The 13715-nt window shown below is 43.3% G+C and overlaps 1 long non-coding RNA gene across 1 annotated transcript in view; it reads right to left on the reverse strand.

Annotated features, from left to right (window-relative positions):
* LOC132482063 (uncharacterized) overlaps positions 1-13715 on the reverse strand; it is a 342151-nt gene that overhangs the window by 225915 nt on the left and 102521 nt on the right. The gene's annotated exons all lie outside the window — the stretch shown is intronic.

A 13715-nucleotide genomic window follows, 5' to 3' on the forward strand; every position in this document is an offset into this window, starting at 1 on the left:
AAATGGAAATTTACCTCTTTGAATAGTCCCTTGGAAGAGGACTTCTTATTAGCAGAGAGTCTGCTGATGGGGACCATTTGCAATAGGGAGGCAACGCCCTTTGCCATAAATATTGAAGAGATTAAAAAATCGAGTAACAGTAAACACACACACACCTCTCCTTAAAAAAATAAAAGCTTCAGGGAAACCTAGATAACCCGTTTAGCCCATCGACAATGAAGCTTGGCAGGTTGCTAATTAGAACAATTCAACAAATTCAACGTGTACATTTAAGAACATGTTCAAGCTGCAGTGATTCAATTTCGCAAAACATGCATTCCATCAGGTCTGTTTGAGCATGGCCTCTCCCATGCCATGATCTTAGAGAAACCGGATTTGATTTATGAGGACTCCAAGGAGAATAGTCAGGGTTCGCCAGGCCCTCCCTTCTGTTGTAATCACAGAGGAGTCCTTGCTGCGTGGCGACCACACGCACAGTCCTGGGAGGGGTCCTTCAAGGGTGACGTGGGTGACGGCAGTTTGGCTGTTGTGTCTACATTGATTTTTTTTTCTTTTTCATAAAAAAAAGGAGACTCACTTTTTATTTGGAAGTAAAATGTCTTTTTCCCTACAGAAAATGTCTGTTTTCTTTTTTCCATCTGTAACAATTCATTTATATCTCCTCAAAATTAAAGTTTTTGGCAGGCTTTCCGTCCTTGCAGAAATACATAACACAGAGAGTCTGCTACGAAATAACTAACTGAGAAGAAGTCGGAGCACACACGCATCATCTTATTCCCCCAGACCCTCTCCAATGAAATTCATGGGCTCCCTTGGTGGATACGGGTCTCCACTGGGAAAGGTCTACTCTTCTAGTGTCTGAAAACCATCCTGCTAATTCAAGGAGTGATTCGCCAGGTAGGTTTCAACTGGAATAAGCTTATGGAACATTTCAGATGGTGTCAATTGTGTTGCAACCAAGAGATCAAGAAACAGAAATGAGGGTGATTTCTCCGCCTCGACAGTGGGATGGATTACACAACGGATGATAGTTAATTACTTACACGGTGTATAAGGATTCTGCAGCAGCCATGCCAGTTCTCTACATGGTAAATCAGAACCAAAGAATGTTTTGTTGCGTGGATAACTGGCTGTATTCACAGAAGAGAAAAAGATCTCTTATCTCAGAGAACCACATCAAAGTGCTCTAAGAGATCGGTTTCATTTTAGAGAACCGTTATCTATGATGGAAGCCCTGCTTTATTTAGCTACAATCTTGAACTCATCCCTCTTTTATGCTACAGCAGGGAGATAGGAGCAACGGGCCATTATTTTTTCAGGAGTCTTTCAGGCTACCAAAACAAAAATAATAGTAAGCTTCTTTCTTTAAAATAAACAAGTAACCATCAGCACAGGAGAAAATTGCACCCTGCTGCGTAATCAACAGAAGCAATAAATAGAGTCAGATTAAGAAACAAAACAAAATACCTGAGGGGTACAGAGGGAAAAAATGACGCAAATGGTGCATCTGGGACCCGGCGACGCAAAGAAAGACTCAGAGTTCCAGTCTGCGATGGGATTTGAGGATTCCCAAGGAAATCTCTCTCCAAATATCTCCCTGACAGTATGCCTAAAACTGCTTCCTCAGGCATCCTCTCACTGGGTTTGAAGGCTTCCATTTAGGGTCTCTCAGAGATAGTTCTGCCAACCTGGGAACACAGTGGCTTCTGGAAGAAGCCATGAGTAAATATAAACACCCTCTGTGCCGTTTTGCAAATCACAGATAAATGGTGGCTCTGAGAGGGCGGGTTCCTACCAAGGAAAGTTTTGTTTAAAGTACGGGAGGGGGCAGACGGCACAAAAGAGACCTCAGAGGAGCTGGGTTCTGAAGGACCTAGGGACCGGCTGGCTAGAAAGGAAAGAGTGTGGACCAGAGTTCCGAGATGAGAGATGCGAAACCTTTCCACCTTCTGTATGCCCTGTAGAGGCAGGCTGGGCTACTTCAGGATGGAACCCTAACTTATTTTTGCATGACAAAGAGAGCACTTCTATTTTCATTCCAAAAAAAACTTACCCTATGTGTTACACTGAACAATTTTAAAAAGAAGTTTACTTAGCTGGGGTATAGTTGGACACGACTGTTTTGTAGAATTCTACATTCTAATGTAGAATTTATCGGCCCCATGGCTCAAAGGCTTCCAGGTAACAAAATGAAGGTTCTTTAAGGAGGCAGAGGGAAGAGTCGAACCCTATACGCTTCCCTCTGTGGGTCCCTCAGCCACAGGCTGGGGGAAGAAGAGATGATTCGCATTGGACCCAAACTCGAAAGCGGGCGGGACCTTTCAATACCGGAAAAACGAGACTTCATCACAAAAAAATGAGACTCGTTTCCATAATTAGAAATGTCTGGAAAGCACTAGGGTATGGTCAAGTTGTCTTTAACGGTTAGGAAAAGGTCCTTAAGATGTAATGTGTGACGGCAGCGTTAGAGAAAAACAAAGTGTCTTCCTCTGCGTCAGTTCAGAACTGCACAACCCACGAGCTCCATTTTCATCCTAGGAGACCACAGGCACACACACTGCTTCTCTCTGTATCTCCAGCAAACCCACTTCTCCAAGCAGCTGGGAGTCACACTGCATCTTACCCTCTGCGTCACCAAGCATTACCCCATCCGCTACTCTATCCAGCAAAGAAACCTGTTTCCATTATTGCCCTCCAAAGAGATTTTTGAAATGTTTTTCTCCTAATCAACACCCCGATTGACTAGCCTTACAATCCTACTCCTGGGCATATATCCAGAGAAAAACATGACTCAAAAGGATACACGCACCCCAATGTTCAGAGCAGCACTGTTTACAATAGCCAAGACGTGGAAGCAACCTGAACGTCCACTGACAGATGAATGGATAAAGATGTGGTACACGTATAGGATGGAACATTTCTCAGCCATCAAAAAGAATGAAATCATGCCATTGGCAGCTACATGGATGGACCTAGAGATGATCATACTAAGTGAAGTAAGTCAGGCATAAAAAGACCAAGATCATATGATATTGCTTATATGTGGAATCTAAAAAAAAGAAAAAGATACAAATGAGCTTATTTACAAAACAGAAACAGACTCACAGACTTAGAGAATGAATTTATGGTGACCGGCGGGGCGAAGGGTTGGGGGGAGGGATAGACTGGGAGTTTGGGATTGACATGTACACACTGCTACATTTAAAATAGATAACCAACAAGGACATATGGAAAAAAATACAAAACAAAACAAAAAACACCCCGTGAAATTCTGATACCACGGATATCCCTGCATCTGTTTATATACTGTGTTATTTCATGCTTTATACGTAACATAATAAGATTTCTTTCCACTCTCTGTCCCCAAGAACATCTTCTGAGGATGCCTGCCTTAGGCAAGTCCGTGACTCCCTCTGCCTCGGGTAAAATAAAGAAGTGAGTCTGGAGTTGGTGGTTTTCCACGCTGTATACGAAAGAGGCACAGGCTTGCACAGAGCAGTCTCCACGACCACCCAAAGGAGTGCCGGCGAGGCGCCATTTTGCCCATCAGCCACAAGGGCCCCGATCCACCCGTCCCATACTCTGCATGCACACAGTGGAGTGGGCCTTCCAATTCAACCTCAGAAGCTCTGCCGTCCTAGGTCTCCACTTCAGGGTTCTCTGCTTTATGCCAGTTTATAAAATTGGTTCGGGGTTTTAAAAAAAAAAGGGAAAAGTCCTTTTGTCTAAGTGTACCTGAATGGCCCACACACTTTCAGCTTCTGGCTCTGTTTAATAAGGTGACAACGCCTACATGAATTTTACTAAAAAGGCAAGTATATACTCACAAGGCCTCAAAAACGTTGGTGGGGTCCCACCAGACAGGGAAAATGTATCCTTTGTGGAGGCTGTTCTGTGTGCCCCTCAGATCACTCCCACTGGCCCTTTGCTGATAAGCCCACTCCAGTCACCCCTGGAAGACTCCTACCAGTGATGAATATTTATAGCTCTATATATATTTTGGAAAAAAGTTGAACCTATAATACAGCACGTAGCTTTTTTGGATTTCATTACATTTCAACTGCATTACACTCAAGGCACTATAATGCATTCAACGCATTCCATTCAACTGCATTCCATTTCAATGCTAACTGAAATTAAAATATGACAACGCTGTGACATTTGATTATGATCTTTCTGGGCCCTATTTCACGGCGAGCAAACTTCCATACAAGAGGTCAACACCGTAACAATTTCACGGCTCTTCCCATTGGTACAGCTTGAGGCAGGATGATCCAATCAACCACAGCATTCAGCTGATTCGACACAAAAGCAACAGAACTGCAGACATGGATCCCCGGTGTAAGTCTACCTGAAATTCTTGCCCTGCTATGAAGAGCTGTTAAGCAGCAACAGACATATCTTCTTGTTAATGAACGAGATGTCACGGGAAGACAGAGAGGGGAGTGACTGACTCGGCTTCGAGGCTCCTGTGACAGGGTCAGGTGATTTTGAGCTGGGTTTTGTAGGGTCTCGCCAAGAAGAGAATGCAATAGGATTCCAGATACAGGAAACACCTTGATTAACACATCCCAGGAGGCTTCCCGTGTATGGTATTGCCAGCTAGTTCTTGGATTCTGCAGGCAAAGTTGATATGAGACGTGGCAGAAAGAGGCGGGGGATGGGAGCAGGGCTGGTGGAGAAAAGAAACCACTCAGTAAGCTTTCCTCATCCTCAAGAATTTTACACGACGCCAACACGCCTGAGGTTTGCCCTGTAGGTGACGGCAGGTCCCTGAAAGCTTTACGCAGGGGAGAGGGGTTTGTTTTTTATTACTTGGGCAAGTCCAAAGTCGCATAAAACGTAGACAGTAAGTATAAAAGCCATGCGGTGTGAGTGTGTCAAGGTTAGGTCTGGTGATTCTTACATCCTAGACTCAATATTACGCAGAAGCCCACGCCACTGAACTGAGTTCTACCAAGATTTCTACTGAGGGTAATATGATTAAGTTCCACTTAAAATAAAGCCATTTGCAATCATTTAAATACAACTGACCCCATATTTGGTTTTAAGTATTTCTCTGAGCAGAGATACTTGCATATAGATATAGGTGTAAATCAATAGGTGAGGGCGAGGGAGAATACGTATATATCTATGCGTATATTTGAAAAACGACAGATTTTATGCTATTTTAACTCACTGACAAAAGTCTTTGAAAGGTTTTGAACTCCAAAAGAAAGTACAGAATTTAAATCCCAAACAAGAACAGTGAAATACTGAATTCAGGAGAAAAACTTCAGGCAGAGCCCTAAAGAGATTTGAAAATTGCAGAATTTCTTTAAAAATTCAGCAACCTACAAATCTCAGACAACCGCGAAGGGTATTCTCTATTGAGTCTAGTACTAGATTGGATCTTGATGGATACAATTATACAACTAACTGAGGAGATGTGAGTTTATTTTGTTTTGATGAGCAAGAGAGATTTTGCTCCAAATATAATCTGTGCCAGCTGGCCAATTCAGGTCTCTTCCCCTCTTCTGATTTCCACAAACCAAGTATGTGCGTTCTACACACCGTGCTGGTAACCAGTAAATGTTGCCTGTAACGCACACTGGTTGGTAGGACATATGCGAGCATTTCCATACATCTAATTCCAGAATGAGTATCGTACTGTGGGTGGAAAAGTTCTTAGCATTTATGAGATCACTGCCAATCACCATGTATATTTTCACAGATAATTTCGTGTTCAAATGTAAGCAAAGCCACGTGCACATTTTCCAACTGGACGCATGATGGCAGGCTCATAGCACATGGTTGGGAGAGAGTATGTACAAGCTCCATTACTCTGATGACTGATCAAATATCATCAATTTAATCATCTTTCAAATTACACTCTCTTTACAAAAGTAGAGGTTTTTGTTTCTTTGCCGTATATAGCAAGCTGAAAGCTGTGATTCTTCCAACATGGAAAATAAGCTTGAGCTTCTTAAAATCAAATTAATTTTTGAAGTGGCTCTTCCTTAAAAAAATTAAATATAGAAGAACAAAACCAAAGTTTACTGAGAGAGATGGATAACTTACTTCGTAGAAGGATGTTTTACTTTACAAGAAGATTCACAGCAGGATTCCTTGAAATACTGGACACACCTAGTGCCCACGCATGTGCAAAGAGTTAAAAGTCACGATCTGGAAATCATCCGGTGCATTATATTATCAAGGAAATCACATAAACACGTCAACTCATTTATGTTTAAACTCTGCCAGCGTCTAGCATTTCTTCTCCTTAGTGTCTGTCCACAATGACGGAGAGAGAGTTACACAATGTTGCCCACAGCTGCTTATAACCTTCTGAGAGCCGCTCGAGAGAATCTATTTCAAAGACACTCAGTGTAGGCTGGATAAATGGTTTGATGAAATAGCTCGGGGGGTGGAACCATTTCTGAATCTAAAGTCTTTTCCATCCATCTCTTTCCCAGGAGGTTTACTGGCCACTGCTTGCACATGACTTATGCTAAATGACCTCATGTACCAGAGCGGCCTGTCCGATCACTGTTAGACGGAAGTGACAGAGTTCTAGCAGATGATTAAGCCAGGAACACAGGCTCATCCTATGGAACTGGATGCTACTCTCTGATGAGCTTAGAGACATAACATTGAATATAGGAAGATGCCAAGGATGATCTAACTGGACGTGGACTTGGCTGAGGGGCCATGTTTATACTAGAGGTAATAGGAAGCTCATCATCTGATGTGTACTGAAAACTGAAAAACCAAGCAGCAAGGAATGTCATAGCACTATTGTTATGAAAATAACATGGGGCTGTGTTTTCGATTAAGGAGCTGTGGAAGCGTTTGTTCATAGCTCACTCAGGCCAGGGAGCAGATTTCCAGGTGAGGTGGGGCACAGAGTGCCCTTTAGATCATCCGGCTTGACTTGTGTCGTCTCTTTAAACAACAGACACATGGAATACTTCTAATCAGACACATTTTAAGGAGGCTCCGTCATTTACTTTCTGGTTCCGGAACTTACTCAAATTTTCCGGTTACAACTGCCACGTCACCCTTCTTCCAATACAGAGAAATTCGGGGTCTTAGCTCAGGCTGCTGTAACACAATCTCATATACTGGGTGGTTTAGAAACAACAGACATTTACTTCTCACAGTTCTGGAGGCTGGAAGTCAGATGAGAGTACGAGCATGGTCGGGTTCTAGTGGGGACCCTCCTCCTGGTTCACAGACAGAAGAATTTGGGGTACACAAACATTCAGCCCATAACAGTATTTAATAAACTTTAGTCACTAAAAGAAGAATCAGTGATTAGAAATTATTTGCTTTTACTGATTCAGATTAAGTTGCCTTTAATACACAAACATTCCTTTAAAATGACTCTTTAGAAGTCATTGTATCTCTTCATGTCTGATGGTAGATGATAGACTAGATAAAATGATAGATTACAAAATAGATTAGATAGACAGACACACAGAGAGAGGGGGAGAGAAGAAAGAAGGAAGGAAGGAGAGAGGGAGAGAGGGATCGAATGAAGGAAGGAAGCAAGGAAGGAAAGCAGCAAGGAAGAAAGGAAGAAAGAAAGAAAGGAAGAGAGAAAGGAAGAAGAAAGAAATAGTCATCCTGGGTTCCTCCCAAAAGAAAGCTTCAAAAAATAACTTTTGTCCAGGTGGCTTATGTAGGTGGTGATCTCAGGAATCAGGGTAAAGAATGGAAAGCGTGGTGGATAAATGGGGCTAATCCTCCCCTATCTGCTTAGGTCTGTATAGATAGGCTTTTGGATTTCACCTTCAGGTGGAGCATTTACAGCTGATCCTAAACAACTCAGGAGTTAAGGGCACTGACCCTCTAAGCAGTGGAGAATTGGCATACAACTTTACAGTCGGCCCTCTGTATCCATGGTTCCTCCATATCTTCGAGGTTCTGCATCCCTGGATTCAACCAACCGGGCATCCTGTAACACTGTAGTATTTATTACTGAAAAAAATCCACGGATGAGTGGACCCGTGCATTTCAAACCCGTGTGGCTCAAGGATCCAGTGTATCCAACAGCATTCAGGCCCTACAGACGGTGGGCCATCCCAGGGGTGTTAACCCCTTTCACGTCTGGATTAGGAAGCATGCTCAGAGCTCTCCCCTGCGGTCCTACACAGCACAAGCCTGAGAAGGACCAAGGGAGAAGGCACAGGATGACCAGCATGGACTTCTAAAGGATGATGCCGTCAGGAAGAGTGAATCAGCCCTGCAAGGACCGGCTCAGCACAGCAACCGCTGGGCTCCCAGAGAAGGAAGGCAGGCCAGTGGCTGTGTGGCTGTCATCCGGAGGACGGGTCAGATACAGAAGATACAGAATGTACGGTTGCTTGGTTTCTGACAGGCATTTTTCCTGCTGACAGTGGTGTTGGAGTCTTGTTTTAGTGGCTAAAGTTCATTAAAGACTAAGTGTTACAGACTCGATGTTTGAGCCACAATCACGGCTCAAAGGAGGTGACTCCCTACTCCACTTGGACAAAGCAAGATCAGGGGTGCTTCCGGAAGATCTTCTGTGTCATCATTGCTAAGCCATGTCCATCAGCCGTAAGAAAACAGAGGTGAAAACAAGTTTTCTTTCTTTTTTTTTAAATAAATGTATTTATTTATGGCTGCATTGGGTCTTTGTTGCTGTGCGCGGGCTTTCTCCAGTTGTGACGAGCGGGGACTATTCTTGGTTGCGGTGAGTGGGCTTCTCATTGCAGTGGCTTCTCTTGTGGAGCACAGGCTCTAGGCACACTGGCTTTAGTAGTTGTGGCACACGGGCTCAGTAGTTGTGGCTCGCGGGCTCTAGGCACACAGGCTTCAGTAGTTGTGGCACGCGGGCTCAGTAGTTGTGGCGCACGGTCTTAGTTGCTCCACGGCATGTGGGATCTTCCCGGACCAGGGCTCGAACCCGTGTCCCCTGCATTGGCAGGTGGATTCTTAACCACTGCGCCATCAGGGAAGCCCCCAAAGGTGAAAATATATTTTTTTAGTCATTAAAACCGATAGAAATTTCTATAGCATAATTGGTCTGCATCCCAAATGTAGTGATCTCATCAAAGATAACTTATGCCATTTTCCGACACGGTAACATTTTTATCACATCATTTCTTTAAGACAGTGGAAAAAAGCATAAAAATCACCAGTCTGTTTTTCAAATGCAGTATTGAAACAGGAATACAAATACATAGTGTTTATTCTAGATTCCACCAACACCAGAGAGGATCATATAACTTGTGTATGGCCAGAAAATAGAAAAATTACTAATAGTCTTCCAAAGGTTGAAATTCACTCTTGGGCATTTTTGGGTTCTTATTAAGGTTCTGTCTCCACAGGACGCCAGATATTATGAATGAGTCAAGAGAGCATGAAAAATGTGCAGGGGGAGTAAATTAATATGAAAGACAGTAATGGTATTATTGCATATGGATTTTAAAAAGACTAGCATGATATAAAAATTATCTTCTACATTTATATGCATTGTCATAAAATTGGAGCATCTTTTCTTCACTGAAATTCAAAAACAAAATTACAATGTTGCTGCTGGAAGCTGCTCCCTGTAAATCTTCAAGAATTTGAGGGATACCCATTTGTCCTGTAAGAGTTAAATAGTTCTGCCTTGTAGCAAAGACACATAGAAAATGACTTTTTGAGGTCCCTTGCAGTTTTTTAAAATATGACTGAAAATTATTTCAGGAGCCCATAGAACAATTGCTTTTCCTATTTGTAATAAATAGGTTGTAAGAATAATGCTTTAATGATGGTTTCTGGATCATTCAACCCATCCACAGGGTCTTGGCATCTAAGTCTGACCTTTCCTTGCCTGGGTTGGGTGGCCCTGTGGAGCACTGTCCAAGGGTCTCAGTGGATTGACTGAGTTTCCTGACTCAGGCTGAGACTCTCCGTTCAGGGACACAAGGGTTTCCATGTTTAGGCCAAGGAGTCCTATAGAACACAATCCACTGGCACACACTTCCAATGCACAATCTGGTGGGGTTTTCTTTGTCTTTTAATGGTACCTGAGTCCCTTACAGTCAAGTGTCCTGAAGCATCAGTGTCTAAGACTTCATTATTTTTTTTTTAAATCCTGAGATTTTTCTTAAATTATGTTGGCAGTATAAGAGCAATGCAGGTACTGAAAGTTACAAAGGAATAAGGTTTCAGAGGCACGACAGAAAGCAAAATAGTACAATATCATTATCACCACCAAATTTTAGCACTACGTGTCAATTCTTCATGTGTTAGAAAAATGTATAGTGATGGTCTTACTTGGGTTTTTTCCATGCATCCTAATGTTCACTGCAGCGCTATTTACAACAGGCAAGACACAGAAGCAACATAAATGCCCATCAATGTAGGGAAAAAGAAGATGTGGTACATATATACACAATGGAACATTACTCAGCCATAAAAAAGAATGAAATAATGCCATTTGCGTCAACAGGGATGGACCTAGAGATGATCATACTCAGTGAAGTAAATCAGACAGAGAAAGCAAATATCATATCAATTACATGTGGAATCTTTAAAAAATGATACAAATGAACTTACTGACAAAACAGAAACAGACTCATGGACTTAGAGAACAAACTTACGGTTACCAAAGAGGAAAGGGGGGCCAGGGATAACTGAGGAGGTTGGGATTAGCACATACACACCACTATATACAAAACAGATGAACAACAAGGACCCACTGGATAGCACAGAGAGCTATATTCAATATCTTGTGATAACCTATAATTGGAAAGAACCTGAAAAAGTATTACATACAAGTGAATCACTTTGATGTAGAGCTGAAACTAACAAACATTATAAACCAACTAGACTTCAGTAATAAACAATAGTTTGCAGCTTCCCTGGTGGCGCAGTGGTTGGGAGTCCGCCTGCCGATGCAGGGGACGCGGGTTCGTGCCCCGGTCTGGGAGGATCCCACATGCCGCTGAGCGGCTGGGCCCGTGAGCCATGGCCGCTGAGCCTGCGCGTCCGGAGCCTGTGCTCCGCAACGGGAGAGGCCACAGCAGTGAGAGGTCCGCGTACCGCAAAAAAAAAAAATAAATAAATAGTTTGAGGGCAAGCAGCTCATCCAGGCGGCAACTGCAAGAATCGTGATGAAACAACGAGGCGAGGTCGGAAAGGAGCGGAAACGACAGTACTAGTAACTGGAATGCTGATGACCGGGAAACCGCCATGGACGACAAAGCTCAACCCCCAGGGAACCTATACAAGACTTGAGGAACAGGTCTCAGAATGTCTTCCTCCTGGGACAAGGAATATGAATCCTCTACCTCTTACCCCTCTTTATCTGCGGGTTACTGCGGATTAGGGTTCACCAGGGACCTTACTCTCCAGCACATGCAAAGGCCAGGAATGCTCTAGCAGCCAGAGAAGGCCTTGGTCTGGGGAGATGCAGGTACATGAGGTGAGAAGCTGTGGACGCATGAAGAAATCGTTCACCAAGATACACACGGCCTGGGAGAGAGCTGGAAAGAATGTCCGGGGTGGCCGCAGGCTGCCCTAACCCACCCAGTCAGTTATGACACAGCACTTACTTCACGGCAGACCATGTGCCAGACGTGGGCACCACGTCTTCTCCTCTTGGCAATTTTCTAATGCTCCAAATAAAAACTTCAATCCCTCTAGCCAGGCTTTCCCCACCAGCCAAATGTAGGGCTCTCTCTTTTCTGTACCCCACAGCATTTTGGTCACATTTCCATTTTAACACCCACCGTGCCACAGAATTGAGTAGGTGCCATGTCTCATTTATCCAACACTCAAAAATGTTTTCTGAACTAATGAATGAGATGGTCACTGTGTTAGTTTTCTATCACTGCTGTAACTAGCTACCAACCACAAAGGTAGTGGCCTAAGACAAAGGGATGTTGTATACTTCTGGAGGTCAGAAGTCCCACACAGGTCTCCTGGGCTACACTTGAGGTGTCAGCAAGGCTGTGCTCATTCTGGACGTGGATCTGTGTCCTTGCTACTCCCCGCTTCTGGCTGATGCCCGCACTCCTTGGCTTGTGGACCATTCCTCCCTCTTAGAGCCATCAGGGCCGCCCGTCCCCGACCATCCTTGCACAGTCACATCCCTTGTCTGACTACAGCTCACTCGGTCCCAGAGACTGCAAGGGGAGATGTGCGAACCCAGTAACCCGCAGGTTTTTACTCCGTTCTACAGGGTCCGTGGTTGCGTCCCCTGGGCAAAGGATTGCCAATGAAAGCACAGCATTGTTCTCCTCTCCTCGGTAGAAGGAGAGGCAACCCCGACCCTTGGTTTCCGAGTTTTCTTCCCACTCCTTTCACTCTCCTCTTCCTTTATGCTACTTTGGCCAAAGAGGAATGTGCAACATGATTGCCTGCAGTTGATAATTCTGTCTATAACATTCATCAGGTGATTTCTTGCCTTCTACTCATCTGTGCTGGTCGAATGTGATGCCGCTTCATGGGTTGAAGAGGCAAGCCCGGGGCACAGTGGGTCGGAGATCACTGGCTTGCGACACCTTGTAATGAAGGGGTAACGCTCTCATGAGTTCAGGAGGGCCCCTCTTGTGGAAGAATGGAGCCCAGGAACGGAGGTAACCTTATCAAAGTACTCCAGCGTATGCCGATTATAACACCATGTCTTTCTCCTCACCCCCACCAAGCAGTGTCGAAAGCAGTATTCATATATCAGCATGGTGTTACCACTAGTATTAAAAGGAAAGTCGGACACACAGTTCAGCATTAACCATGCGCGCGTGCACACACACACACACACACACACACATATCATGAAGGTATGGGATTTAGTGTAATATTTTTCATTCTGTATTGAGTGATAATAGAGATACTGTGATATTAAAAAATTAAATATATTGCAGGCTCAATATGAAATACCAAACCTGATTATCTTAAAATATTAGTATGCATTAGAATAAAAATGTTAGATATTAAATATTTTATATATGGATTATAAATTGTGATAATGATAGGAAAATTAGCAACACGTATCTCAGAATAAACGTTTAACCCCAAAGGGTAGCAACTAAAACCACTATCACATATTCAAAAATGCCTCCCATGTGCATTCAAAATGACTTCATGCGTATTATTTCCTATCTACACGTCATACCTCTTCAAGTTACGTTCCCCTTGTATGGATGGGAAAACGGAGGCCCAGAGAAGTTAAGAAGCTTACTAACCATCCCAAAATAACCAGGTCCTCCAGCTGTACTTAAAAAGGACCTGAAGAAGTTAAGTTAATTATATTTTAGCCAAAGCTACCGATGGCAAAGGACTATGAATAATTATAGGAATTATTTCCCTTGTTGTAATAGCCTTTGTTTTTTAGAGCCGATTTAGCTTCACTGCAGAATTGAGCAGCAAGTAGAGAGAGCTCCCATATACAGCCTGCCCCCTATACACCTACAACCTCCCCCTTTAGCAATATCTTCCACCAGAGTGGGACATTTCTGATCATCTGTAAACTTTCACTGACACGTCATCATCACCCAACTGCCAGAGTTTACATTAGGGCCCACTCTCAGTGTTGTACATTCTATGGGATTTGACAAATATCTAATGACTTGTATCCACCATTAAAGTATCATGTAGAATAGTAGCACTGTACCAAAGAGTATCAATCCGCTTCACTCTGTTTATTCACAATTATTTCCTTCTGAATGTTATATCCTATATTATTTTTTTACTAATTTTTTTAAAAAGTCTTTACTGAA

The sequence above is a fragment of the Mesoplodon densirostris genome, chromosome X (assembly GCF_025265405.1).
Source record: "Mesoplodon densirostris isolate mMesDen1 chromosome X, mMesDen1 primary haplotype, whole genome shotgun sequence".
Lineage (NCBI taxonomy): Eukaryota > Metazoa > Chordata > Mammalia > Artiodactyla > Ziphiidae > Mesoplodon > Mesoplodon densirostris.